The 27,212-nt window shown below is 40.7% G+C and overlaps 1 long non-coding RNA gene across 1 annotated transcript; it reads left to right on the top strand.

The window, feature by feature from the left end:
• The first annotated feature begins 3,726 nt into the window (after window positions 1-3,726).
• On the top strand, window positions 3,727-20,877 carry LOC143279700 (uncharacterized). The gene is made up of 6 exons (XR_013054943.1): window positions 3,727-3,938; window positions 5,999-6,087; window positions 7,211-7,300; window positions 8,227-8,352; window positions 9,630-9,822; window positions 11,665-20,877. It is a non-coding gene; the product is annotated as an uncharacterized LOC143279700 (long non-coding RNA).
• The last annotated feature ends 6,335 nt before the right edge of the window (window positions 20,878-27,212 follow it).

The raw sequence follows: 27,212 nt of genomic DNA on the forward strand, positions 1-27,212 counted from the left end.
CCCAGATAGCTAGCACGCACACTCAACCATGATTCTGAGATGCATGGCGCCCTCTCTTGTGACTGCTAATTCCCGACTCCGAATCATTATTAGCCAGATGGAATTGAAACCACAATACTCCAAACTCCGAGTTCTCTGTTGCCATTTCGCTGTTTTCAACCAGAACTGCAAGATATATCTATGAGTGCTTTAAAGTTCGCTGTCCGTAACTATTTCTTATGGAAGATCCGGCTGCATGTGTTCACAAAGTATTGCTTCTATCTGCTGTGTTTAGTTTTAGTGTTCATAATTCCCGTGATGGGTTTCACGACAAATAAATGATTTATGATTTATGAATTCCATAACTGATAACTGTACTGAACGGCCCAAACTGCTGACACGAACACTCCAACCGTAGTCCCGAGGTGGCGCCCTGTCACAGGGAAGACTAACCTGCCAGTAGTGTCAGGATTTCCCTGCATGTCATAAATCAAGTGCACCATATATCCGCTTCTATTGTCTCTTCTACCCTTCCACCATCACCCCTCCCTCCTCCTTATCTGCTATTGTTCCTCACGTCATTCTCATTGGGGGTTCCCCCGGGCCGCCATCTGTTTCAGTCAACGGAAACGTCGCAATTTATTTACAACTTGACTTGCATGATGACGTACATCCACACTCAAACACTGACGCACGTACTCACACATAAGGCTTACGCGCGCGGAAACACCCCCGGCTCACACCCACACGCATGCATAACCATGCATACTGTACACAGACACAAACTGAACATAGACGGACACAGACACTGACAGACACGCCGACACACACAAAAAGACACACAGACACATACACACATGTGCATATACACCGTCGAATGCACGCACGCGCGCACACACACACACACACACACACACACACACACACACACACACACACACACACACACACACAACTCTCTCTCTCTCTCACGCGCGCACGCACCCACATCCACCCATCCACCCACTCATACGTACGTCCACCCCGCTCCCTTACCCCTCCCCCCCCCCCTCCCCACATACATCACCCATTTACTAGTAACCACAAGTACGCTCCCACGCGTGGCAGTGCGCGCGCGCCCACACACAAACACTGACCCTATGTATACCCCTCCTCTCCCCTACACACACACACTATGTGTGTGTGTGTGTGTGTGTGTGTGTGTGTGTGTGTGTGTATTATATACATATATATATATATATATATATATATATATATATATATATCTGCGTGTGTGTGTTATATTTTTTGAAGAGGTGAAGTTTAGCACTAAAAGCACAAAATGCACCCCCTTGTAGCTTCTCCACGAAATTAACATGTACGACGCACGCACGCGGCGTACACACTGTCAGCACACGGCAAAACACGCACGTGACATCAGTCGGTACGGCATGCACACATCAGTTGAACACCTCACCTCCGGCACAAGCACACACACTGTACATACACACATGGAGACTTTTGCAGAGGGGGAAACTGAAGGCGTGGAGGGAGGGGAGTGGAGATGGGGGGAGGGGAGACAGACCTATATTCGTCACATCGTTCGTCATACTGGCCATAGTTGGTTTTTGAATTTGTATTGAAAGAGTAACATGAGCCTTGTCTGCGTGGTTTTCTTGCTTTGGTATAGGAACGTATGCAGCCAACCACAGACAGAACTGATCGACTATTCACGATCGTAATCAGTCGACCTGAACCATTAAAACTCTCTCCGGCAGTCGATCATGCAGTGAGGTGTCGCTTCTGTCAGATTCTGTGTGTGTGCGTGCGTGTCAGTGTGTGTGTGTGTGTGTGTGTGTGTGTGTGTGTGTGTGTGTCAGTGTACCGTTCGGTTGTGTTACTGAAAGTCAGAGAGAGAGAAGAGAGAGAGAGAGAGAGAGAGAGTTTAATTCACTGTTGTTTATAAAGGTATTTATTGTTTATTTGCATAATACGATTGAACTAGTTCGAGAGTTAATTGTTTTATCACAATGTTGTGAAAAGAAAGTTATAGCAGACGCCGTTCACGGAAACTGTCACAACCCGTATGGGGTTGCTCATGAACCCCCATCCCTTCCCAGACTAGCTAACGTCCCGACAACACAAACACGGAGACACAGAAGAGTTCAGCTCGTTTTACTGTGGTCATGCAAAAATAAATAAATAAACGCCACAAAACCAATCACACACACACACACACACACACACACACACACACACACACACACACACACACAAACCTGTCTAACCACAGCACAATTCTACAATTTGCAGTCAACTGCAGCACCAGTTCTGCTCAACCACACTGCCAGAGTTCAGACTCATACTGACATCCGAAGACGGACAACGCTGGTAGATTGCTGGCTGAAGCTGGTCGGGCAAGAGGGACAGTGGGAAAGTGGGAGCGGGAACGAGAGTGAGGGAGTTTTGGGGTGGACACGTTAGAAGGGGAACGAAGACCGTTCCAGACTTGTGTCCTGGAGACCCGTTGAAGGCAGTGGCACGGCAGGGAGGGGAAAAAAGGAAAATCTGTAACAACCCCACTGGCTCTGTAGACTATGTTGTTTTTTTACCAGTTGTAAAAGAGTACCCCCCCCCCCCCCCCATCTCTTAACACTGAACAAAGCAAGTGGATAACCTTTTACATGAGCCATCGGCGTACAAAACTATCGCCGTGAAAAGTATTTGATCCGTTTATTTTCGCTTTCCCAAATAATAAAAGGGTTAAACCAACACACTGTCCAAAGCGTCCATTATGACTAACCGCTCAAATGGCAATAACAATATTCCAGTTTCCATCATGCTAGTTACGAATAATAGAAACAGCACCAGTCAGGCTACATCACAATTACATCACATTTCCATCCCCACAAAAATGGGAAAATTTACAGACTGCAATTAGACAATCTCCATTATAAAGAAAACAACCTTGAAACAATCCGAGCTGAATATAACTATGGCAAAAATGTTACACCTAAACACAACAGTTTTATTAATTCTCCCCAAATATTTATAAGTAAAAGAATACTGGATTTAAAAGATTTCCACTAAAAAAACAACAACCAAACAAAAAAAAAAACAAAACAAAAAAACCATCACCCCAACCTTACAAGCAACCTAAATCTCACTCTGATGTCAACAAATATCACAAGTCACATCACTAAATTAATGTTACGAAGACAGACTCCCTCACCTGTCACCAGGTAAATAGGCACACCACTGACCCAGAGTGAAACACAGACCCACACAGACCAATACAGAGTAAGGGGGTGACAAGGGAAACGCCCCACAACTTCACTGACGGCACCCAACAGCACACACGCTGAAACGGCGACCCGTCTCTCCTCAAAGCTCGGCATCAACAGCCCAGGGGGATCTTTCTCTCCGAACCAGATAGATTTCTGAATTCGCTCAGAGTTAAAAAAAAAAAAAAAAAAAAAAAAAAAAATGTTCAGAAGGGGTATGCCACACACATATCTCCAGATATGCACGTGCATACGCCCAGTTAAACTGAGCATATACGGGAAAGAGAGAGGGTGGTGAAGGAGAGAGGGTGGTGAAGGAGAGAGGAAGAGAGAGATAGGGGGGATAGAAGGGAGAGAGAAAGGGGGAAGAGGGAAGGTGAAAAGGTGCAGACAGGCACGCACACAGATCGCCAACGAGCCGTGACGGAAACTGCTTCCCCAAAGGTCGGTCACTCTTGCAGATGGAACTAGGGGGCGCTTGCCGGCAACATCAACTCCCGCAAACCTTGAACTGTTTGAGAGATCAAACTCAAGTACCGAAAATATTAACTAACTGCTGAGGAAGAGGCCCGTCAGCATCTCCCTACCGAACACTACCAGATTAAACTTGCACGTCAGCAGAATACACCCTGCACAGCCGCCATCGTAAAGTTGCACTTCCAGAAAGAAGAGGAACACGGTCGGTGACTGAACACGGTTGGTGACTGTTTGACCCATGGTCTTACTGAGAGTTCAGTTTCAGTTTCTCAAGGAGGCGTCACTGCGTTCGGACAATTCCGTATACGCTACACCACATCAGCTAGGCAGATGCCTGACCAGCAGCGTAACCCAACGCATTTACTTAGGCCTTGAGTGCATGTTTATAAGTTATATTGTATTATATATTTGTGTACCTATCATAGTGGATTCTTCCACAGAACTTTGCCAGAGGACAACACCCTCGTTGCCATGGGTTCTTTTTCAGTGCGCCAAGTACGTGCAACACACAGGACTTCGGTTAATCATCTCTTCTGAAGGACTAGACGCTCAGTTTGATTTTCCAGTCAAATCTGGCAGAAAGGGCCAAAGAACTAGGGTCGATGACACTTTGATGATATTCAGTACCTGACCAATCATGAGAATTTAGAATCAAATCATAGACAGACATGCCGATCTTGACAGACTGACTATCAAGGAGGATAAAACCTTGCCAACCAATGTGAAGATTGAGTTTGTTTGAAGTTGAGAAGCAATAATTGTTAATGAAAAATAGTTTTATCAATGGCAGCATTCTGACATAAGATAGAACAGTTGGCCATCTTTAAGAAAAACTCGTACACACACACACACACACACACACACACTGATGCAACAAAGAGAGGATTCACATACAAGGAAGACTTCTTTGTTCTTGGGCTGTGACTCCCACGGTCACTCATATAGTACACTAGTGGGTTTTTACATGTATGACTGTTTTTACCCCACCATGTACTGATGAAGGCAGTCATACTCCATTTTCGGGGGAGACAATTTGTTTTATTTTCAACAAATTCAGGACATTGGGACTGATAATAATAGTATTCACCACATCTGCTTTGTTTTTCTTTTTCTTTTTGTTTTTTAAGCAAGAAAAAAAAGAAAAAAGAAGCACAAAAAGCACATGCCTAAAACAAAAGATAACTACATTTTGTCCATATAGATTTTGCTAAAAAATTTCTACTCAGTCAGCCAACTTCTGGCATCATTCAGCAACTAGCAATGCCAAACCAAATATTGCGGTGATCTTGAAAAGTGACTGACTTGCAGTTGAATGAACATAAATGTTGGAATGTAATTCAAACATTGAAGCAGGACATGACATCAAAAATGGGACAGATATGATGAAACAGGTATAAATCAGTGCCTATCTGGTTTTATTCCAGGTGTAAAAGTAAAACTCTGAGAATCACACACACACACACACACACACACACACACACACACACACACACACATACACACTCATACTCACACAAGCAAGCACACATGCACATGCATCCACACACACATACGCACACACACGTTAAATGAGGGTGTAGCCACTCAGTGAGGTGTAGCAGGTGCCATTCACCAAAAGGGGACACTTGAACAAAGACAGCTCCTGCAATCCTTGAACTGTGTTCAGGCATCAAACTAAAATACTGAAGGTGATAACTGTCGAACTGAACTGACCAATTAATGTGAGTCAGCATCTCCCAACTGGACAGACAACACCAAACTCGAACAACTACATTGGTAGACTGTACCTTGCCAGTTAAAAGCTGCAGGCGAATATCAATACTGTCATTGACTGTTAGAATAATGTGTTTGACCCATGGTTATCCTGAAGACTGGAACTGGGTCGAAAACAGTACACACACACACACACACACACACACACACACACATGCACACACACACCAATATAAAGTCAGTAACGGTAGTTTTTTGAAAATCTCAATATTGATAAATGAACTAATATTGTTCACAGTGTTCTCTGTAACAGTACTTTGTTAGTGTACTGTGTATTGGTACACCCAGCTTGACTGTGGACAATTTATTTACAATGTTAGGCAAATGTTATGAGAATCACTGTCACAATGAACAGATGCAACTTAAATTGTTAGTTGCATTGTTATCCAGACAAGTTTAAAAGATCTGAACTTGATTTTGGACATTTAAGCTCATACTCAAATTGGCATTAAATTGTGAATGACTGCATGTGAGTTCAATTGTTGGTAAAAATCATATGTGTGCAGATCAGCTTCAGATTGCCAGCTGACATGGAACAATAATTGTCTGGAAGCTGAATTTGCTGCTCAGACCTGGGATGATCCTCCCAAAGCAGGTACATATGTGTGTGTGTGTGTGTGTGTGTGTTTGTGTGTATTACAGCATCTTTTGCATTGAAATTTACTTGCTAGTATCAGCAGCCATATATATATATATATATATATATATATTTATTTTATTTTATTTTATTTTATTTATTTTTTTTTTTTTTCTGAAAGCTGGTGATATTAAACAAAACAGATTGTGAGAGAGTTTACATTTAAAAGGCATATATATTAACTCAAATCGAGCTGTTTTGGGAATCATTTACACTCTAGTCATAGCAGACTTTTCTGTGTGGAATTTGGGCTGATGTTTCCAAATGACAATGCATTACTGTAATCAGGCACCAGACTTTTGTTTTCTTTTTCTTCCTTCTGTGTGTTTACATACTTACTTTTACCAATCAAAGTTGATTTTTCTACAGAATTTTGTCAGTGACATCTCTCATTTTGCTGTTGATTCTTTTGTGTGTGCAAACACAGCACCTCAGTTCATTGTCTCATCCAAAACATCAGCACCCAGACCACCACACAAGGGGGATGAAAGAAGGGGAGTTTAAAACCCTGGTCCTTGCTGAGACTGAGCACAGAACATGTGCTTCATAATTGAATGCTCTACCACTCAACACCTTTCTCTGTCTTGTTATTTAACTAACTAAAAAAATATATTGCGTAATTATATACATGTGTATGCATGTGTGTTTGCATGTGGGTGCTTCCTGAATACAGAATAGGTTGTTGTACAATTTGGTGTGCATGTTGTAAAGTGATTGCTGAAGCAACTTAATTGTGAATTGAATAAAACTGGTTAGTTAAGATTTTTTTCTTCTGTTTTATCACTGTTTATTATTTTTTCTTGAACATATTCATTTGTCCAGGGTCACTTGCAACACACACACAGTCATATCTCTGTGTTAAAGGGCAAACTGGTTTCATTGCTCTGGAACTGAAAGTAGGTTCGTCAGTGCAAGTTCCTTGTTCTTTATGTACACACTTACATCACATTGAATTCATGGTGCAGGATGAAATATGTTTTAAAAAAAAAAGAAAAAGTGTCATTGTAAGTGTGTCTTCTCCATCTGCTCTTGCCTGGATTGGTTTGTTGAGGACAGTTTCTTCTGCTGTTTTCCAAATCAGGTATCCATGTCAGAAGTGGAACAGATAGCTGCACAAGCTCTTCAGACCTCTTAGGAAGTTGTGTCCGATACAGGGGATCCAGAGCTTCTGGTGAGTAAAGTTTTTTGTGTGCGATATTTATTCATAATACAGTGTATATAAAGAAAAAAATACACACACGAACATGCATACAGAAGAGCAATTTAACAAAAAGCAAAAGCACAGGTTTTCTAGACAAGAAAACGATAAAGAGGGACACTCTAATAACACCCAACGTTTTATGTTTCTCTTTCTGTGTACTTTAGATTAATTTAGACTTGCAGGTTTCCCATAGATTTGTTAGTTTCCATTTCTGAATATATATATTTTTTAATAAGTTTTTACTTTTTCTCCTCCAGTATATTTCCAGTGTGTGTGAAAAAATACCCTAAAGTATACTTATGTTCATGGAGTTTAGTCTTGTTTTCAAAACGAGTTCTGCATTTTATCCCAGCAAGACATGCACAGGCGTTAGTTTCATCTTGGATTTGCGCAAGTTAGATTACAGGCTTATATCTGTCATTCTTATTATTTGTTTCATTTACAGGTTCTTTCTATGTTTTTCTCATATCATTTCTTTCTTTGTGTCAGGTATCATCTATCTAACTTTAATGCATTGGACATATAGATTCAGTGCTGTTTCTTTGAAAAAAAAAAAAAAGAAAAAAAAGAAACAAACGACAAAAACAAATCTTGCTAATGATCTTGAGACCAAGATCTCTGAGAAATTTTATTCCTCATTCACTTTCACTGTCCACAGAGGAAACTCACAGTCACAGAAAATCTTCATAACAGTTGATGAAAATACCGACTGTAAAAATATTTCCTTTGTGAGTGTGACACGCACTTGAGTAATCTTAAATTCAAGTTGCAAAGGACTATATAATTTTCTGTGCTATCATTTTTGTGTTGAGTGATATTGCAAAACACTGATGTGACTTGACAATATAATGAATATTGTCTTATTGGGCATCATAACATTTTCTGGTTCTCAACAGCCTGAGCCGGTAAAGCTGGAAAAGAGTGGCAGTGGAGCAGAACCAGTCACAGAGTTGGAAACCACAGACCCAGAACTCACAAAAGCACTGCCTGAAGAACTCACCTGTTGGAGACCAGAGATGAGGGTACAGACTTAAGACATCCAGGGCAAATGTTCCAAATTGTCAGTCAAAATGGAAGTGAAGTAGCAAAGAGAGAGGAAAGACATCCAGGGCAAATGTTTCAACTGGTCAGTCATAATAGAAGCATAATGGAAGCAAAGTAGCAAAGGGACGGATTTCTCAGTTACGTGGCCTGGTGACCTAACACTTTTTTTTTGTTTGTTAGCTGTGTCGTCTATAATATTAGATAACTTTTGTAAATAATTTCAAGATTTGATCAGTAATGGAAGTATGTACTGTGTGTTTTACAGACATGTTTTTTTTGTGGTGGGGCATGTGGAAGCAGCTGCTGGGGGATGGGATGTGAAGGGATTATTTGCTGAACTCATGTTCACACTTGGCTGTCTGGATCACTAATTTTTTTTGTCCCAGATGGAGGTCTGTTTTGCCTACAGATGATATTGGTATATTTTAAAGTAGTGGTGAAAAATGTTTTGTCCATCAACTATACTGATATTCTCTTGTGTATTATCTTCCCTTTTTGCAAATAATGTGTGCTAAGGCAAATTTTTGCTTTCTTTGGTAAGTCCGGTAACTGTTCACTGCTCAGTCATATATTGAAATATTTCAAAGTTTAAGATTTTTGGTCTTTTCTTTCCTTAGGTCATTTGCTGTGGTGTGACTAACATTATTTGATGTTGTTTTTGGTTGTATATATTATTCACAATTAGTGAGTTACAGAATGAAAACACACACACTGCAGAACATAAAACCACAAAAATACAGCAAAACTGGTTTTCAGAATGTTTACAGCCTGAAAGTGAATATGAATATTCATTACTCATAGTTAGTGCCAGAAGCCTTTTGGAATGATTGTCCATTGAAACACAAAGAAACATAGTGAATAGCATAGTCCAGGTTTATAAACTTCGGGAGCTTTCGTATGTAAAAAGAGACACCAACTGATACCAGGAACAATTAAAGGGAGAAATAAATACATTTTGACAATCTCCTCCTTGGGCCGGACCCATTAAAGGGGTTATTTCCCTTCATGTTTTAAGTGTTACATTGAGAGAACTCTTTGTACACAGGTTTATGATACGGCTAAAACAGCTGTGTACAGCATTCACAGGAGGCACTTAGTGTTAGTTGAGGTACCTTTAGTGGATATATCTTGAGGATCTGAACTATTAATGCTTTTTCACTACTGAATAGAACATGGAGTTCTAATAAGTGTGCATGCTTGGTATTTGTTGCTGTTGTTATGATTATTGTTATTATAGCCTTGTACTGTTGGGCAGGCCTTTGATCTGGCACTGTCAGATGGGGAGAGACCGAGCAGCCACCCTGACACCACCAATGGATCTGACGCTCCCTTGTGGACGTGCTGACTACAGAACTGAGTGAGTGGACAGTGTCCTGGACAGTGCCACCTGTCATCAAGACCAGCTCCACACAAGAAAAGCTGCCTGTGCAAGAAACCTTTCTCAACAGGTCAGTCTGTACATGACATTTCTTTCTGCGTTTCTCATGGCATCACTGTTCAGTCAGCCCTGTGGTCCTGTCAGTATAACCTCCCAGGTGAAAGTTCTCACAGGGCCTCTTTTGGATTCAGATTTTTCTTTCTTTTTTCTTTTATCTTCTTTTTTTGCATTTCCCATCTTCTATGTCATCTGACCATTCACTGCTGACCAGAAAAAAGGAAACCTCTTTACCCAGTGGTAAACAAGAATTCCATGGAGTACTTTCTTTTAGTTTAGGGAATGTTTATTTCTCTCTCAGTCTCTTTTCTTTTTCTTTGCTTGAGACCCTCCACCATGGGATGAGTCACTTTGCACCTGACTAACTTTTCCAAGAACCAGTGATTTTAGGCAGATAGGAATTGGTTGTCAATTTCAGAATTACTTAATAGTAAACTTTAGGCTTTCTTCTATATCATATTGAAGTATTTAGGTGTAATTGTTTCCTTTGCCTTTAAAGTGTGTTTAAAACATGTAACTCATCAATGTGATCATCTGTGACTTCACAGAAACGCTCAAATGTAACATGCTTGTTGTTGAGGATGACTGCAAGTTCTACAACACCCTTGTTGAGCGCAGCAAAGTTGCCACATCAGCTGCCAACATCTGTTAGCTTGAGCCTCATCAAGCAAATGGCTGGCCAGGCAGATTTCTTTACAATTTTGATTTTGCCCAGGAGGTTCATCTCCCGGGCAGCCCTCAACAGCCCAGCCCTATTTACTTTTTGGTGGCCAGGAAATGTGGCATCTTTGGTGTGTGTTGTGAGGGGCTCGCTACCACAGCAGATGAACTACCTCATAGTTGAAGGAATGTCCAGCATTTAGGAATCCAGCATGGTGATTCCTTTGCTGCACCATTTTTTTGTTGAAAGTTTTGGTTTCAGAGAAATGGATATGGACCTGCATTGTGACAAAAAGTAAGTACACATTGTGGTACCTGGCCTGGAGAGTGATGCGTGGTCTTCACACTTCAGTCACTATCAACTGTATGCCTGCTGGCCACACCAAATTTGGTGTTTTGGTCTCCTGAAGTGGTGATTCAAACAAAACGAAGTACACTTCCCTGCCTCTTCCTTGTCTTCAGTTTCTCCAGTTTTAGAGTTATGCATGCATGTGAATGACTGGTGCGAAAGCGCTTTGATTTGTCTATGCACAAGATTCAGCGCTATATAAATACCATTATTATTATTATTATTATTATTATTATTATTATCACACTGCCTGACTGACACTTGCCATGTCATCAACACCAGCACCACCACAGGCATCAATTGTGCTCATATACTTGGGACAGAGGATGGGGAGGAGAAAAGTCGCTTACTTCAGGGCTGTGAAAGGCATGAAGAAAGTCTTTCACGTTAACTTCACGTCAGATGCTTCTGGAAATGTCTTCTTGAAAACGTTGCTGGATGCAGCGGAGGAGCCATTCCAGTTACCGCTCAGTATTGTCACTGCACGGCATCATCTTACAGGTTTTCCTGAGCGTTTGAAGCCCCCTAGACTGTTAGCTGATTGCAAGGAATACCTTGATTCCTCAATACTTGTTCTTCTCTGAGTTCAGAACTTCAAATCATATAACTAACCACAGTATCATCCAATTTACAAACTTTTTGTTTGTTTGTTTCATAGCCCATTTATTGTATATTAATGATATATCAACTAAAAATAGACCTGGTGCAAAATGACTCATTCCCTGGTGGAGGGTCACAAACATGCTTTGTTGTATATGTAAATTAAAAAAAAAACAGTATATTTATTAATTTATTTGATAAAATGTATTATTTTGTCTGTATAATTCTTTTCTGTTTGCTGTGCAGATTTGAAACAAACTACGAGAGAGAGGGAATAGACACCTACAGCTATGACTCAGTACACAGGGGAAGCAGCGATATGTCTATCATGTGGACCTCCCCCACAAAGAAAACAATTCTGATTGTGCTGCACAGATTTCTGCCACGGCAGTTTACCCTCTTCCAAATCTGACTGTTAAGTTCAACTGTTCTTTGGCACTACTAAAGCTTGCTTGTGCCAGACCTTTGTACCACTCACGGCCTCTTTCTCCCTTCCCGCCGCTTCTTTCCCACGCTTTCGCACTGTGCTGTTGTGTGTGTATCGAGCGGGCATGCTGTGTTTAGTGGTGTTAAAACTGATGTAATTTTTGACATCAGGTTTTCAGAAACTACATATTTCTACATTTTGTTGTTTGATGTGTCTTGTGTAAGCTGGAAAAATTTGGGACAAAAGATTTTACTTGTTATTTCAAGTGTGTGTAACTGATGTGTGCTGGGGTTCACTGAGCCAGCCAGTGAAGATCCCGTGCGCAAGTTTTCTCACCCGCGGTGCACTGGTGAGTGTTGATGCTGACACACTTGGGAGAGGGAGGGGTGGCTGGGGCCGGGGGCATAATATTTCTTTGGCTTTAATCTGAGACGGTATATTATTTAATGATAATAACAATACAAATAATAATAATAAAGTGGTGTAAGTTGTTGAAGTAACAGATGGTTGTATGTCATTTGGAATAATGATGAAGTAGAATAAATCCGTTACTGTTGTAGCAAATAATTGTTTGTATATCAGCGTTACTTATGTATAAATGGAGATAAGTCGTAGAATCAGTTTGTCGTAGCAACAAGCAGTTGTCTGTCATTCTTATTGTGGAAAGTAGTAGTTGTTTCAACAACAAGTACTTGTTTGTCAATACTATCTGTTTTGTTCGTGTTGGTTTTATTTTGGGGGGTCAATTTCATCAAGATGGATCAAAGTGATCATTCACTATCTGAACATTTAAAACGTTTAAATTCCTTATGCAGACTGTGTGGGAGAAGGTCCAAGAGATCAGAAAAAGATAGGAACAAACAACGGAAAACATGTGTCAGTGTTGCTTCAGAAATCAACCGGTTTTTCAGCTTGAATGTGTTGGAAGATACGGAGGGAGTGCACTCAATCTCGATCTGTGCTTCTTGTTTCACAAAGCTACAGTTTCTACCAAAACGTGAAAACGCATCCACAACAATAGCCCGCACGTCAGCAGATATTGAAACAATGTCTTATTTGTGGTGTCACTTTGACCCCAGTGTCCCAGCCAGCCAGTGTGCAGCTTGTTCACATTTTCAACAGCAGAGCAAAGGCGGACGACCAGAGAAAAAACAAAAAAAAGGTTTCAGTTTAAGACCAAGCCCCCAACCAGACCACCAGCCTGTTCAAGACGTTTCCTTTTCTGACACCTTGGATTCCACTTCAGCGCCAGTTAAACATTTCAAAGTTGCACCTAAACGGCTTAGGCGAGTTGGTGTAGATAAAGCACTGTCTCCATTCAAAAATCACATTCTGAGGCCTTGAGTCGTCTGAAGGCACCATTGACGAAACCAGAGGAAAGGTATTTCACAAAATGTGCCTACATTAAGCTGTCAAAGTCCAAAGATAGAATGACCATCAAGTGCCAAACTGGTGGACAACCACTCATCTTCCAAAAAATAAGGAAACCCCGGAAAAGATCATCACAGGCCCGAACACCACTGAGAAAGAAGAGAGCAAAAGTTATGAACAAAATCCGGCTGAATGTATCTGGAGACACGGAACAAGATGCAGCTAAGCAACAGGGCTGAAGACAGCATGTAAGGCACGGAAACAACTGGTCCTTAGTGAGGCCCAATGTGGTCCAGTGTCTGTAACAGCAGAAGAAGGTGCAACAGCACGTTCAATACTAGGCATCAGTTTGACAAAATACAGAACGCTGAAATGTCTCTACAGAAGGCTTGGGGTACATTACGCCAGTGAAAAGAAAGAAAAAGCAGCACAACTGAAAGCACAGCATGGAGGAGTAGAAGGCCAGATGAGAATAAGGATGCAAAGGAGATGGAGCTGGTTCCAACACCGTGTGCAGGAATCAAGAATGTCCCAGATTATGTTACCAAATTGCTGGATGATTATGACAGTCACGGTCGACTGTCATGGCATGATGGCAGCATTCCAGAGGATGAAATGTGGATTAAGATTGGTGGTGATCATAGTGGTGGGTCATTTAAACTGATGCTCCAAGTAGCAAACCTGACTAGTCAGTGCCAATTCAAAGTTCAATACTAGCGTCTTTAATATTGCTGAATGCAAAGACACTCCAGAGAACCTGAGAAGGCTACTAGGTCCATACAAAGACCAGATCACTGAACTTGAGACAATGCAGTGGAGAGGCAAACAAACACGCGTTTTTGTCTTCGGAGATTATGAATTCTTGACCAAACTGTATGGCATGTCAGGTGCACAGGGAATCCACCCATGTCTGTACTGTACAGCAACAAAATCAGTGATCCAACACCCCCCCGAATGCAGTGAAGGAAACATCAAGCTAAGGTCAGTCGCTCAAATCAAGAGCGATTACATGAACCTGGCGTGATGAAGTATCGCTGTGCAGGAAAAAACAAGAAAAATGCACAGTTGTACAACAATGTGGTCAGAAAACCAGTATTAGACATAGACCTGGAGCAGGTGACACCTGTTTATGATTACAACCTGTTGTCAGCGTTCAAGAAGGTGATATGCATCCCTTATGGTTCTCGGTCATAGAATTACCCTCATGAGGGTGTTCTTCTCTGTGAAGCTGGCGTTGTTTTCAGGTTGACTTCCTCTTGCTCTTCCTCACTTGGCAAATTCCTGGAATCTTTCCATGAAGCGAGGATGTTTGTCTCCTGCAAGGGCCTCCAGAACAGACAGTGCATCAGAGAGGAAGACACACTGGGGCAATCGCTCTGAGTCTATGACCATGGCGGCAGCCTGCACGAGGATCTGAATTTCAGCTGAGTAGTTGGAACAGTGTTTCCCAGTTGCTATCCCTGCCGTGGAGATGTGTCCCTCAGGAGATTTGATGAGTATACCTGCTCCTCCATCAGTCACAGTATTGGTTGCTGAGCCGTCGGTGTACACATGAATCCAGGATTCTTTGGGTACTTCTCAGCAGTTATGGAGCATTTGGCAGTGACATCATGGGTGTCCTGAGAAACTGTTGTGGATATGTGAATATTTTAAAATCATCTTACCATGGCTGCGGCATGTCAGAGGGATTTAGCTGGCTTGTGGTAGATGGCAAGCCAGCCTGGTGCACCCTGGCAAGTCTCTTGCTTTCATGTATGGAGCTACTGTGCTTGAGATCGTTCTTTGTCAGGTTCTGCATCCTCTTGTTCATCGGATGTTTAGGCAGGCGCTTGAAGGTCTCTGCCAAAACCATGATGATTACTGCTTCTTTCCCCTGGTGGATGGGCTGTATAGCAGTGACTTCTTCCATGACCTTGATTAGGGTGGATTGTATGGATCCAGTGATGATCTGGAGGGCTTGGTTTTGGACCTTGTCCAGGGATTGCTGGTGGGTCTTTGCTGCTGTAGACCAGGGTGATGAGCCATACTCAAGATGGGGCCTGACTGCTCCCTGGTAAAGTGCTTGAGTATCTCTTCATTTCCTCCCAGCTGGTTCCAGCAAGCTTCCGCAGAATGGCTAGTTTCTGTCGGGATGTGTTATGTGGATAATTATAAACTATTATAAAGGGAATAACATAAACAATGTGTCAGGAAGGTGCATGTTTTGGCATGCAGTCATCCACACATTCACATGCACAGACAATAATAAGAAAACACAAGAGTGTGAGTCTCAACTACTTATTGAAGCATTAAAAAACCTCACTCAACTAGTATTATTATGATTATTATTTTAAGATAACAGTCTTTTTATTACATGTGCTGGTTCCTTCAAATGTTCCCAACATAAAAAACAAAAAAACAGCAGACTAGGAGCCGTTGTAAAAACAGAAGTGGTTGATACTGGCCTGTACCGTGTCACTAAGTCACATTGTCACTGATAAGATCAACCGATTGTAGAAAACAAGGACAGGGTCACTGTGGATCCCATGTCGCTGTGGTGCGGGTTGTTTGGCGGCATACAGGTTTCTGATGACTGGCGTTCTCTGTCCAGGCAGTAGATTTCCTCCAGGTCGGTGTGAAACCTTGCATCCAATCCAAGGAAACCGTCTTGCTCACAACAGCATAAACAGTCTCGCTCAGTAGTAGAGAGACATCTCCAGTTATAGCAGCATTCTCAATGCTCAGCAAATATTATTTAATATGTTCTGTGGTGAGACGTCTTTGCGTCTGGCTAGCTTCAGAATGACGGTTTCAGGGAAGGTAAGTCTGAGCCTTCTTTGCAAAGAAACAACAAAAAACAAAACAAAAAAAACAACAACACACAACAGGCGCATGACATACACAACATTTTATGACAGTTTCCACCTGACCTTTGCTTTCTGGATTTGTGGTCGCCAGGTCTGTTGTCAAAGATGATGCCAAGGAAGGTGGCCTCCCTTTCATTTCTCAAGGTTGTCTCACCAAGTTTGATGGGTCCAAATTTTTGCTTCAATGTCAAGGTGAAAAGTGTTGTGGAAGACTTCTCCTTGTTGATGGCAGCACATAACATGACAGCCCATGCCATCAGCCTGTCTGCTGCTTGTAGCATTCTGGATGTGGCAGTGATAGCATGCTCTTCCTTGCACCACATCACAAAGTCTTTGGTGTAGAGTGCAGCATGGATGCATTTGGGTAGGACTTGTATGAAGTGTTTTCTGTCACAAGTTGCATGGGTTCTTGTTACGATTTGATTGTATTCTCTGGGAATGTTGACTGTAACTGTTGGGAATATGTTTGCCTTTTTACCGCCTTCTATAGATTCTTGGTCATGGTTGAGATTGGAAGGAGTATCAAAAGCGATTTCTCATAGGCACAACAATGTCTTCAAAGTCTCGTGTAGAGATGCCATTGGAAATGTGTGATGAATACTTGGAATAATTCCATTCCATGTAGTTTCTGTAATGCAGCCACTCGGGCAGTCATTCATACCCACATGGATAGTGACTGACATGCTGTATACATTTATTTTCCTCCAGGGTGTCAAGCCAATGTTGCAGATCAGAGAATGTCATTCCTGGCACACAGATCTTTGAATGTAAGTACTGGGGGTAGTAAGCTGTCTTAGATTGACAAATCTGATGGAGTCCTGGATCAGCACACTGGTTTTTCTTTAAGGTATTGACAGACTGGATAGAGTGCTGAAGGCAGATTGCTGCAAGCAGTTTGTAGTGACAGTGTTAGATGACAGTTTGTGTATGTTCTTCATTATGTTCTTTGATGATGTTTAAATTACGACAGTTTTTGATGGTTTGAAAGTCATTGTCAGTAGTCATTTTATCATTGTTGACATGCTCAAGACATTTGCAACAGTATGATCCATGGTGGAATTAGGTCTGCTTGTCTACATATTCAGAGTGGTTTTGTTGTGAAACTGTCCAATTTGGATTGCTTGGAGTTTATTTTCTGCCTCAAGTTCCAATGTCCTCGTAGACAGTCATGCAGAAAGTGCCACCAGCAACCACCAACCATGCACATCACACGACAAATCTGGGTCAGATCTGGTGGGTGTTTTTTTCTTTAATGATGAAAGTGCAGCCCAGTGACATGGCAGGTCAACTGAAGTGGTGAAGAACTGAAAAATACACAACTGAAAAATAAAAAAAGGATACTTGGTTTCCAAAACAAAACCTAAATGGTAATGTCAGAAAATAATGAAAGTCTGATCCGTTGCACCACCGCGCACCAGAACATTGAAAGAACACACTGTGCTTTTCAGAGGTAAAATACACCAAAACTTACAACATCCAAAAGTCAATTTCCCAGAAAAGATGTATCTTTTGATACTTCAATACATAAAAATGAACAAGGCTTCAAAAACTGTGCCTTTGGAAACTATTTCAATAGTAAAGAAAGGTTAAGTTTTTGGCAGCAGCCAGAAATCTGACTTACAGATCTACATGCCTAATCAGTTTGTCAGTTGGGATTAGATCCACAAATAGGATTGACAGGATGCGATAGAAAATCACTTACTTTGTCAGAAATATCAATAATCTGCAGCAACAAAAAATAGAACATCTACTTTATGATGCAAAGAAAGAGAAAAGGCTTACCGTATGTGAACTGAGGGGATTTGAAGAAGGAATGAGAATTGCTAGAGTGACCACGCTCTTCAGAATGGCAGTTGTACATGACGTCTATAAAGACAAACCAGAGCTAAAGATGACAAATTAAAAAAAAATTCTGGAGACAGAACAGTTTATGTACGATTTCACTGCATGATTGTCACTTAATGCATTGTCAAGTTTGTTTTCTAATTCAGTGATTTTCAGAAGTACACTTTTCATGTCAATGTCACCAGTTTTTTCTGAAGCATGTTCAGACAAAACTGACGTAACAAAAAACTAGAAGGCTTTGGTGTGACTGGTCCTGGGAGGGACATATTTGAAGATTGGTCACTGCTCTGGCTGCCAGTGAGGCACAAGCTGAGAGCCACCATCTTCATTCTTGACAAATGAAGGAGGATTGTCCTGCACAACCTGTGTGTCTGAAGTTTGCAGTGATGATGGAGACAGACAGACATTGACAGTAGTGATGGGAGTGACGGGGACTCAGATGAAGAGGAAACTTGACTCGTCTGTGTGAGCGCAAAGCTGTGATCATCCTGGGCACTGGTAGACACATCAGGTGATGATCTGATTCCTTCACAGCTCTGACTGTCGCTAATCGTGAGCAGTGACTGATGGAACATCACTGCCAATGATTGGTGATGACTTCAACTCATAGAACTGAGCAGGGAGATGCATACCCTGCTTTCTCAGATGTCTGTTTACCTGCTTGCTTGTCGTACAGACCCTCAACTAGTGCCTTGAGAGTTTTAAATTCTTCATTTACCCAGGGTGTACAACTTGAACCTTGGATCAGGACTTTGTGGAATAGTAAACTGTGATTTTTAGTCTCTGGTCACTTAAGAAAATCGTCACTTCAGTCAGTGCCATGTCGTCGCTGCATGGAAGGGCTATTGGGCTAGTGGATGATATTTCTTCAAGGTCACAGGGAAGGTAATTTTTGCCACCCTTGTCTTGGTCTTGCCATGTGACATGGAACCCTGGGACTCTTTGAACTTGTATGTGGTAGCGGAGAAGAAGGGTTGTTTGGTTGTGAAGGTTACTTGGCAAAAGGGATCAGGGTTTGTTTGATGAAGTATGAAGAGATGAAATTGTTGCAACGCTTCATTTATTACTTTTTGTCATTTTATGAAAAGTTGAAATGGATTATATCTATACTCAACTTAGTCACTGAAGTTGCTAATGTCAGGAAATTGGTGCTTGCGTCAGTTGAGTAAACAATGGTGTAAAAAGTATTAAGTGTCTACTTCACACGTAGGTGTCTTCCAAATTTTGGCAATTGATGTAACATTTATTTTCGACATATGGAATTGTCTCTAAGAAAAGCAATTTCAGTCACAAATCCCGAGTTTAGATCAAATCCACAAAATTGGCACATAAAAAACCCCACAACGATCAGTGGAAGATATGTTTGGATGAAGGGGAATGCCCTGGAAAACCATTGGCGCAGTATTGTACTGCATCAAGTAATAAAGAGCAAAATGACTCGCCCATTGAAGAAGCATTTGAGGGCACAAGATAAGCAATTAGCACTGACACAACAAGGGTATAATGATTGTTCATGCCGACGAAGATTAATAAAAAAAACTAGGATCATCAACAACTTTCACAACATAAAAACGCCTGAAAACCAGGTAGTTTCAAAATTAAACACAGAGCTGTCGCTGACCATCTTGTCCATCAGTCCAGACCTAAGCCAGATCCTCCCACTGGTTGTGAAGAACCACAAGGAGGAATCTGTGTTGTGTAGACAGCGAACGGGGCACACTTTCTCACTCATTCTTGCTTGTTAAGAGGGGAGGAGGCCCCTCAATGTATTCCCTGTGACAGCCTCTCACTGTGAAACACATGCTCATTGACTGCTGGGATCTGCATGACATTAAACAAACATTACACGGCAGATTCTCTGAAGACTTTGTTTTGAGATGTCCTTTCATGGGCGCTAATGGACTTATTGAAAGATGTGAACATATTTAATCAGATTTGAATGTTTTGATTTATGGGAGATTTAAAAAAAAAAAACTTTTCCAGTGAAAAGATTGGAGCAGTGATTAGTTTTTATTGTTTTTTTTGTTTTTGTTTTTACCCATGGCTTGGAAGTCGATGCTAACATGGTGATAGCCTTGAGATGGCCTTAGTGGTTGGTGAGGCTCTTAAGTACCATGATTTGATTTTGATTTGATTTAGTCCATCAGCCGTATTGAACAGGAAGGAGATGAGGTGTAAGAGGTAAACGGCCTGTCATGTGCATGACATGTTTGTAAAGCTCTTAAAGCTTGGTCTCTGACCAAGAATGACATTGTTGAAGTATCCATACCAATCAGTCGGTCGGTTCTGGGTTTGTTCATTGTAATAATTATAATTGCCATTGTTTATTATCCTATTTTTTCTACCCTTTCAGCTATGGTTTGAAAAAAACTTAAAAAGATAGATTTATTTCTGGGGGTGAAGATTTGAACATTGTGCAGTTTTTACTGACTCATATGTGCATACAGAATGAGTCTGTAAATTAACTCTGTGTGTGTGTGTGTGTGTGTAAGAGAGAACCTGTGAATAATTTTTAACATGAGCATTTTTTCCAGCAAGCACCAGTATGGAAACCAGACAGACAGGGTAGTAGATCTGGATGTCTATAAAGTAAAAGAAAGAAGGCTTCCACCTGTCATGTAACAGAGAAATATCACCTGAAGTTGAACACACTAACTGAGGAGTTTTATTTGTCTTGTTCTCCTTTGTTTCCTTCTCCATAAGTTTTTTTTGTCACTGATAGAATAGTCTTACTGTATTTGATGTGAGCATGTAAACGTATGTGCCAAGGTACAAGTTTGAGCATGTGCATATGAAAGTGTATATCATGTGTGTGTTCATATATCAAGTTTACGTTCGATGATCATGCATGTGATACACAGGTTTTGCTGCACAAGAGCATTTCATTTGTACTGTGTACAATGTATATAATGATAATAATAGACTTGTACTGTTAATCTTCTTAAAAAGAAAAAAAAAAAGAATTAAAAACTGGGTTTTTATGTGACTTGTAACATTTCTTTTTACACCACATGTAAAATTTTCCACTTTCTGCAAATATTCTGCATCTGTACCAGCCAGTGGCAACATCTTTGATGGCCAAATGATTTTGTTCTTTCTTCTTTGTTTTTGTCAGTTAGTACTGACCTGAGTGTCTGTAGGGGCAGGCAGGCTTGTATACATGCTTTTTTGTTGTAGTGTTTGTTAGTGGTTTTTTGTTTTTATATACTTTTTTTTTTTCTCTTTTGGGATAGAGGTGGGGAGGGGGTTCCCAAGACCCATTGAACACAGCAACAGTATTGTGACAAGTATAGTGTTCCATGCCAAGGTTGGAAGGGATATGGGTTGAAACGGACTGAAACTTTTACAGAAAACTTGACATAAATAATATTTATTCAGAACATTTTATTCATGAGGGTACAAATCTTTAAGTTGCATTGTCAAGTGGAGTCAATTTCAAACTAATGGAAAAAAAAACAAAAAAAAAACCTTTCCCCTTCACCCCCAAACATGATAGGACACACACACACACACAGGTAGAAAGGCCACAAAGTTGGTGTGTGAAAAAAGTTGTTTATTTCTACAGAGAAATCAAACTGTACAGACAGGAGAGAGATGAACCAGGTGAAAGTGGAGGGGGAGATGGGTTGGGTGAGAGTGGTGGAAGGTGGAGGGACAACAAAGTAAAAGGGGGGGGGGGGGGGTCCACCAGTCTAACAAGTGGGGTCCGGCCCACGTTGATTCTGGAAGCCCCAAAACATGGAAGTTGTAATCTGGCTAACTGCACCAATCACCTGTAATCCCAACCCTCCTCACCCACTGACATTCCACGACCTTATCCAATGAGTTGGTGGTATCTTAAAAAAAAAACATCCACCCAACAGAATTCTGCAACGTTTTATATATTTTTTTTCCCCCATTTAAAACAATTTATTTTTTACTCTTTAAAAAAATTTATTTATATATATATATATTTTTTTTTTACTGGTCCTCCTCCAGGTTCTCCCACTACAAATATGGAATGAAATTGAACCAACGGTTTTAGTTTTTTGGGTCAGCCATGCTGTTTCCGTTCCTGTATCTCCCCTATGGAGCTGATCAGTCAACAAGAAAGGCAGAATGCTCCACAGAACTGAAAGTGTCCAATGGTTTACTGGCTCAAAGAACTCATGCCATCATTGTAAAGCAAGTCTTCATCAGTTTGTAACTTCCTCAATTGAGTAGTGACGATATATGCACTACTGTCACCACATATTTTTAAACCATGACGTGCAAAGCTACAGCAGGCCTGATTTTTGTACAAAGTATTGACATCCAATGCAGTATTATTTCAAATTCTGTGCATAGTACCATACATGTTAACTCTTCTCTTATTATGAATGACAGTGGGGGGTGGTATCTTAAAAGTAGATACCAGGTGCTAAAGACAAAATGAAACCCCAACCGTCTGATTGAAAATGGAGGGGAGGAGGAGCCTCTTCCATTATCTTTGGCTTTTGTTTTTTCTCGTTATTAATATCTGTTGAATCCTATCATCAGAGAAAAAAAAGAATGCAGTTATAATGGAATAGTCAGCGGGTGATGATCACAAAGTAATCTTGGAATGTTTTAACGCAACCAATGGAACAATGCTGGATTCTAGGGATCAACAACTTTTTCTATATGGAACATGCATAATAGGTCTGGAATACACATAGGTCCAGGTGCAACAAGAACTACAGTATTCATACTGTGCAAATCGTTTCAAAAATTATGTCTGAAAAACACAAACAAATCATGTGCATTATCCAAGCACACCTCAATCACACCAATGACCAAAAAGGGCACTTTCAACAAAACACTAAAAGACAAAACTACACCTGACTAAATGGCAGCACAGAAAATACAGATGGGCCCCAAGTAACAAACAAGTGTGTGGTGGCATGGATGCTATGGTTGATCCGGATCCATCCACCCCCTTCCTTTTCTCCCTTTCTCTGCTGAACCCAGCAGCAGGAAATGAAAACACATCATGCTGCAAATTTCAAAGGTGATGGCATAAGAAACACTGTGCTGCTCCACATCATTTCTCAACATTCCAAACTTCTCTGACAAACATACATCATGCAAAAATGCACATCACCTTCCAAGTTAAGCAAGTCATGCTTGGTAAATAATTGAGAAAAATTAACTTCCAAACTTCATGCTTGGTAAATAACAGAAACATTAACTGCCAAACTTCTCTGACAAACATACATTGTGCAAAAATGCATGTTGCCTAAAAAATTAAGCATGTTCGGTAAATAGCTGAGAAAAAATACGCCCCCCTTTTTTAAAACTCCTGTTCTTTATTTCCAACTTTGTGAAAACAAGGCGATTCAGTGTAACTTGTTCTCTGGAGTGTGTCTCTTTGAGTGTGCTTGTTATAACTTACTGCAAAGTTGATGTGATAAACATTTTTCTGTGTTCTGGGTTAATATGTATAATGTAGTTAAAACTAGAACGAATTGTGGAGGCAAATTTACTGATTATATAAATGGTACAAGAGAAATGAAAGGAGGGAATATCTAATCTACCGTCCTTTTTTTTTTAAATTTTCATTATTCATAAGTAGACTGGCATTAGAAGCTAAGTAATTTCAAAATTGTAGTTATCAAACTACAGTTAGGAGTTAATTTTAATAAAAGTAATATTGTGTTTAGAAAAGGTGGTTATTTGGCAACAAGGGAAAAGTGGTTCAAGCATATATATATTTATGTACCTATCAGAGTGGATTTCTTGAACAGAATTTTGCCAGAGGACAACATACGTTGCCATGGGTTCTTTTTCAGCACACCAAGTGTGTGCTTCACCGGGGAAGAAATGGTGAGAGCAGGAGTCAAACCCAGACCCTCACGGACACTGTGTTGGTAGAGTAGCGTCTTGACCATTCTGCCACCTTCCTTTCCTCATCAGAACAAACGTAACTTTACTGAAAAAATGTTTATCATATCAACTCTGCACCCTCATACGATGAAAAAGGAACACCTGGTTATTTCCACTGGCAGACAGTGGGGGAGGCAGCTCATGACACTATACTTTTCCAGTGTTCCTTCCCCCCCCACCCCCATTCAGTTCCATCACTCCTCTGTAAAAGTTAAATGCATCTGACTATGGCAGGCATTCTGGAGGCAAACGGTGCTTTTGTTACATGTCTTTGGCTGCTGTAGATCACACCGTGACAGCTGTGACTGGCACCTGCAATGCAAGTAAGTATAATCCAAACCAACCATGCACAATTCTCTTCACCAAACATGACTTGTAACTTTGCCTTCTTCAGTATGAACAGCAAATGCAAAAAGTTCTCGTCAGGACTAATTTAACCTCCCCAAAATAATCATTACAGACATGATAAATGGAACACCCATTTAAGAATCATGTGGTGAGTGTTAGCACAAATAGAACTAGAACTTAGAAGAGAAAGGTGGAACATCGACCCAAATACGTTTTTTTTCCCCCCTTCTGGGTAGGTAGATACAAAGGACAGCTGACCTGATTGAACAAGGCAAATCTGAGACAGTATATTGGGCCTTGCCTACCTTTTTCTCCTTTTCCCAGCATTTCTTTTTTCCTCAGCTTACCAGTACATAAGTTATATTTGCTAAGACTTTTTTTTTTTTTTTTTTTTTTCACAAAATGACTTTCAAACAAGTGTCAGATTATGACAGTGACATATTTTATGATCACATTTGAAATCCGGTTGGTATGCAGATTATGACAGTGTGAAAACAACAACAAACTCACAGGGAGGAGGGTGGGGTGGGGTGAATATCCCACAGGGAAGGAAAAAAAAGTGCTACAATTCTGAAAATAAAAGAAAAAAAAAAGGGACAGAAGATAGAGACAAATCCTGAAGGGAAGGTGGTGGGTTCGGAGAAGGAAGAGTCATTCAACCTCTTCAGTGAAGGTCATAGGAGAAAAGGAAGCAACGGAGGAGGGCTGCTGAAAGACTGTTCTAAGATTCTCCAAAGCTGCTGGAAGTTAAGAAGGTGGGGTGGGGGGGAGGAGTAAGGGAAACGGAAGAGCACGGAGACAGAATCCTCCAACGCGGAGAGGAGAGAAGAGAAGAAAGCTGAAAGACCCTAACCATGTGGTGGTTTTCACTGATCAACAGGCCCACCACATCACAAGTATGGCAAGTACAGGCACAAGTGAAAGCAACGGCTGTTTCACACTGTGGAGAGTAGATCAGGTTTGCTTCCTTTCACAGACCCCCCAAAAATCTTCTACCAGAACAACTGTTGATGAGGACTCTTCATGGAAGGAACCGTTGAGGGGCAGTGGGGTGGGGATTAAACACCAGTCTTCAGTGCAAGGCTTCTGTTTATATATTGGGGGTATTCTTTCAAATCTGTCACCATTTTGATGCGGTACATTCCCAGCTATGTACATCACATTATTTGCTGTCTGTCTGAGTAAGCACGAGACATAACTGATGAGCACAATGCCCCATACAATGTGTTGGTGCCTACATACAAGTCCAACATACAAACAAACAAAAAACAAAAAAAAGGGGGTGGGGGTGGAAAGAAATGAGTCATTAGGAATAAGGATATTCTAAAGATAATCTTTAAATAAAAAAACAACAAAGATTCCTCTACATTCTTTCTTTGTTGTCCAGTGCCCAATCAGAACAGTTCTTCACACACTTTTAAGTCTTCATTCATAAACACATTATCTGCCTGTCAGAATTATAAATATGTTGACTGAATGAAACCTGCATGGGGAGAAGGATGCAGGCATGGCTGCCTTGTTACCATGCCACTGGTGTCCAGGCAGAAATCTCATAAAGATGCCTACACATGGGTCCTGGGATGTTTTGACCCTACACATGAGGAACTCAGTCTGAGAGTTCTGGACTTGCACAGGCAAAATTGAAACTGTCTATATGATGCTTCTGTCAGACACCTGGCACTGCAAGACTCCAACCAGCCCTGCTCTTCCACTTCCAAACAGCATGATATATGGAAAAGAAAAAAGGTGACAAAAACAAAATCCGGTCAACATTCTTCTGTTCCTTATATGCATTGTTAAAATGGTAAAACTGATTTCTTAAATCATTTTTCATTATTACAGTTACTGTACGTGCAAAAAATCACATTAAAAACATATCTATTCAACCATAATTTAGGAGTTTGTTAATGTTGTTGATTATTATTATTATTGTTATTGTTGAAATGTAAAGTGGAGAGTAAAGAAACCACTTGATCACTGATATCACAGGCAAGGTTTAGTTGTCAGAGTATTCTGCTTGAACCAGGTGGCAAAGCCACCCTCTGTGAGAGGAGGACAGATATCACATGGTATTATTGCCAGTGCTACACTTCACACATCACCATTACGTACAACTTTCAAAAACAAAAAAAAAAGAGATGATTTGACCAACAAGCTGATAACAGGGCAATGAGTTGTAAACTTCACACAGACACATACAACAGGTCACATGATGAAACAAGTCACACCACCCGGCCCCCTCCTGTTCCTCCAAACTCCTTCCACACCTCCTCCCTCTCCAATAAAATCTCACATATTTTCAGAAAAAAAATGATGTCTCCATTACTCAGACCTTTTGTTTAAAAAAAAGAATCACCACTATGGAAAAAAGTTGTGAAGGAAAAAGAAAAAAAAAAAAAATCATTTCTAGCTTTAAAAACAGGCACTCCCAGCCCAATGTAGATATATCTATCTCAGTGATCTGTATGGATGAGAGAGGGAGAGATTATATAAAATGTATGGTACTTTTTAATTCATCTAGATTCTCTCCCCCATTATGCCTTTTAACAACAGCATTTCACACATCACCATATAAGAATGAGGATCCGTTAAACCCAATCCAAACTTGGTGCTAGAAGTTGCAAATAACATTTTTATGTTATTCCAAGGCTTTTGTTATCATTTTGATCTTTTGTGTATAAGAAAACATCCTGAACCTATATCATCCAAGCCCAAACATTTGCTTGATTCTAAAATCAGAGGAAAATGTGATCAGAAATACTTCATGTTTTTTTTGTTTTTTTTTAAAGCAAAAGTGGGATGTGAACAAAGGATATATGACCAATATTTTCTTATCCCAGGCAATATTCAGTCTTATTTAATCAAAGACTTGAACACAATTCCTCTCCTTTTTCTTAACTCTTCCACCACCAAGTTTACGTGTGAAAAACACTCCCCAGCACCAAACATTTTTGAAACGATGCTCTCAGTCACAGGCTTGGTTCATGTCCAAACAACACAACGGACCTGTTCACTTCAAACTAGGTTAGCTCACTCAGTACGGCCAGTCCTCTCTTCTCCTCTACACAGACCCC

This window comes from Babylonia areolata, chromosome 3, assembly GCF_041734735.1.
Source record: "Babylonia areolata isolate BAREFJ2019XMU chromosome 3, ASM4173473v1, whole genome shotgun sequence".
Taxonomy (NCBI): domain Eukaryota; kingdom Metazoa; phylum Mollusca; class Gastropoda; order Neogastropoda; family Buccinidae; genus Babylonia; species Babylonia areolata.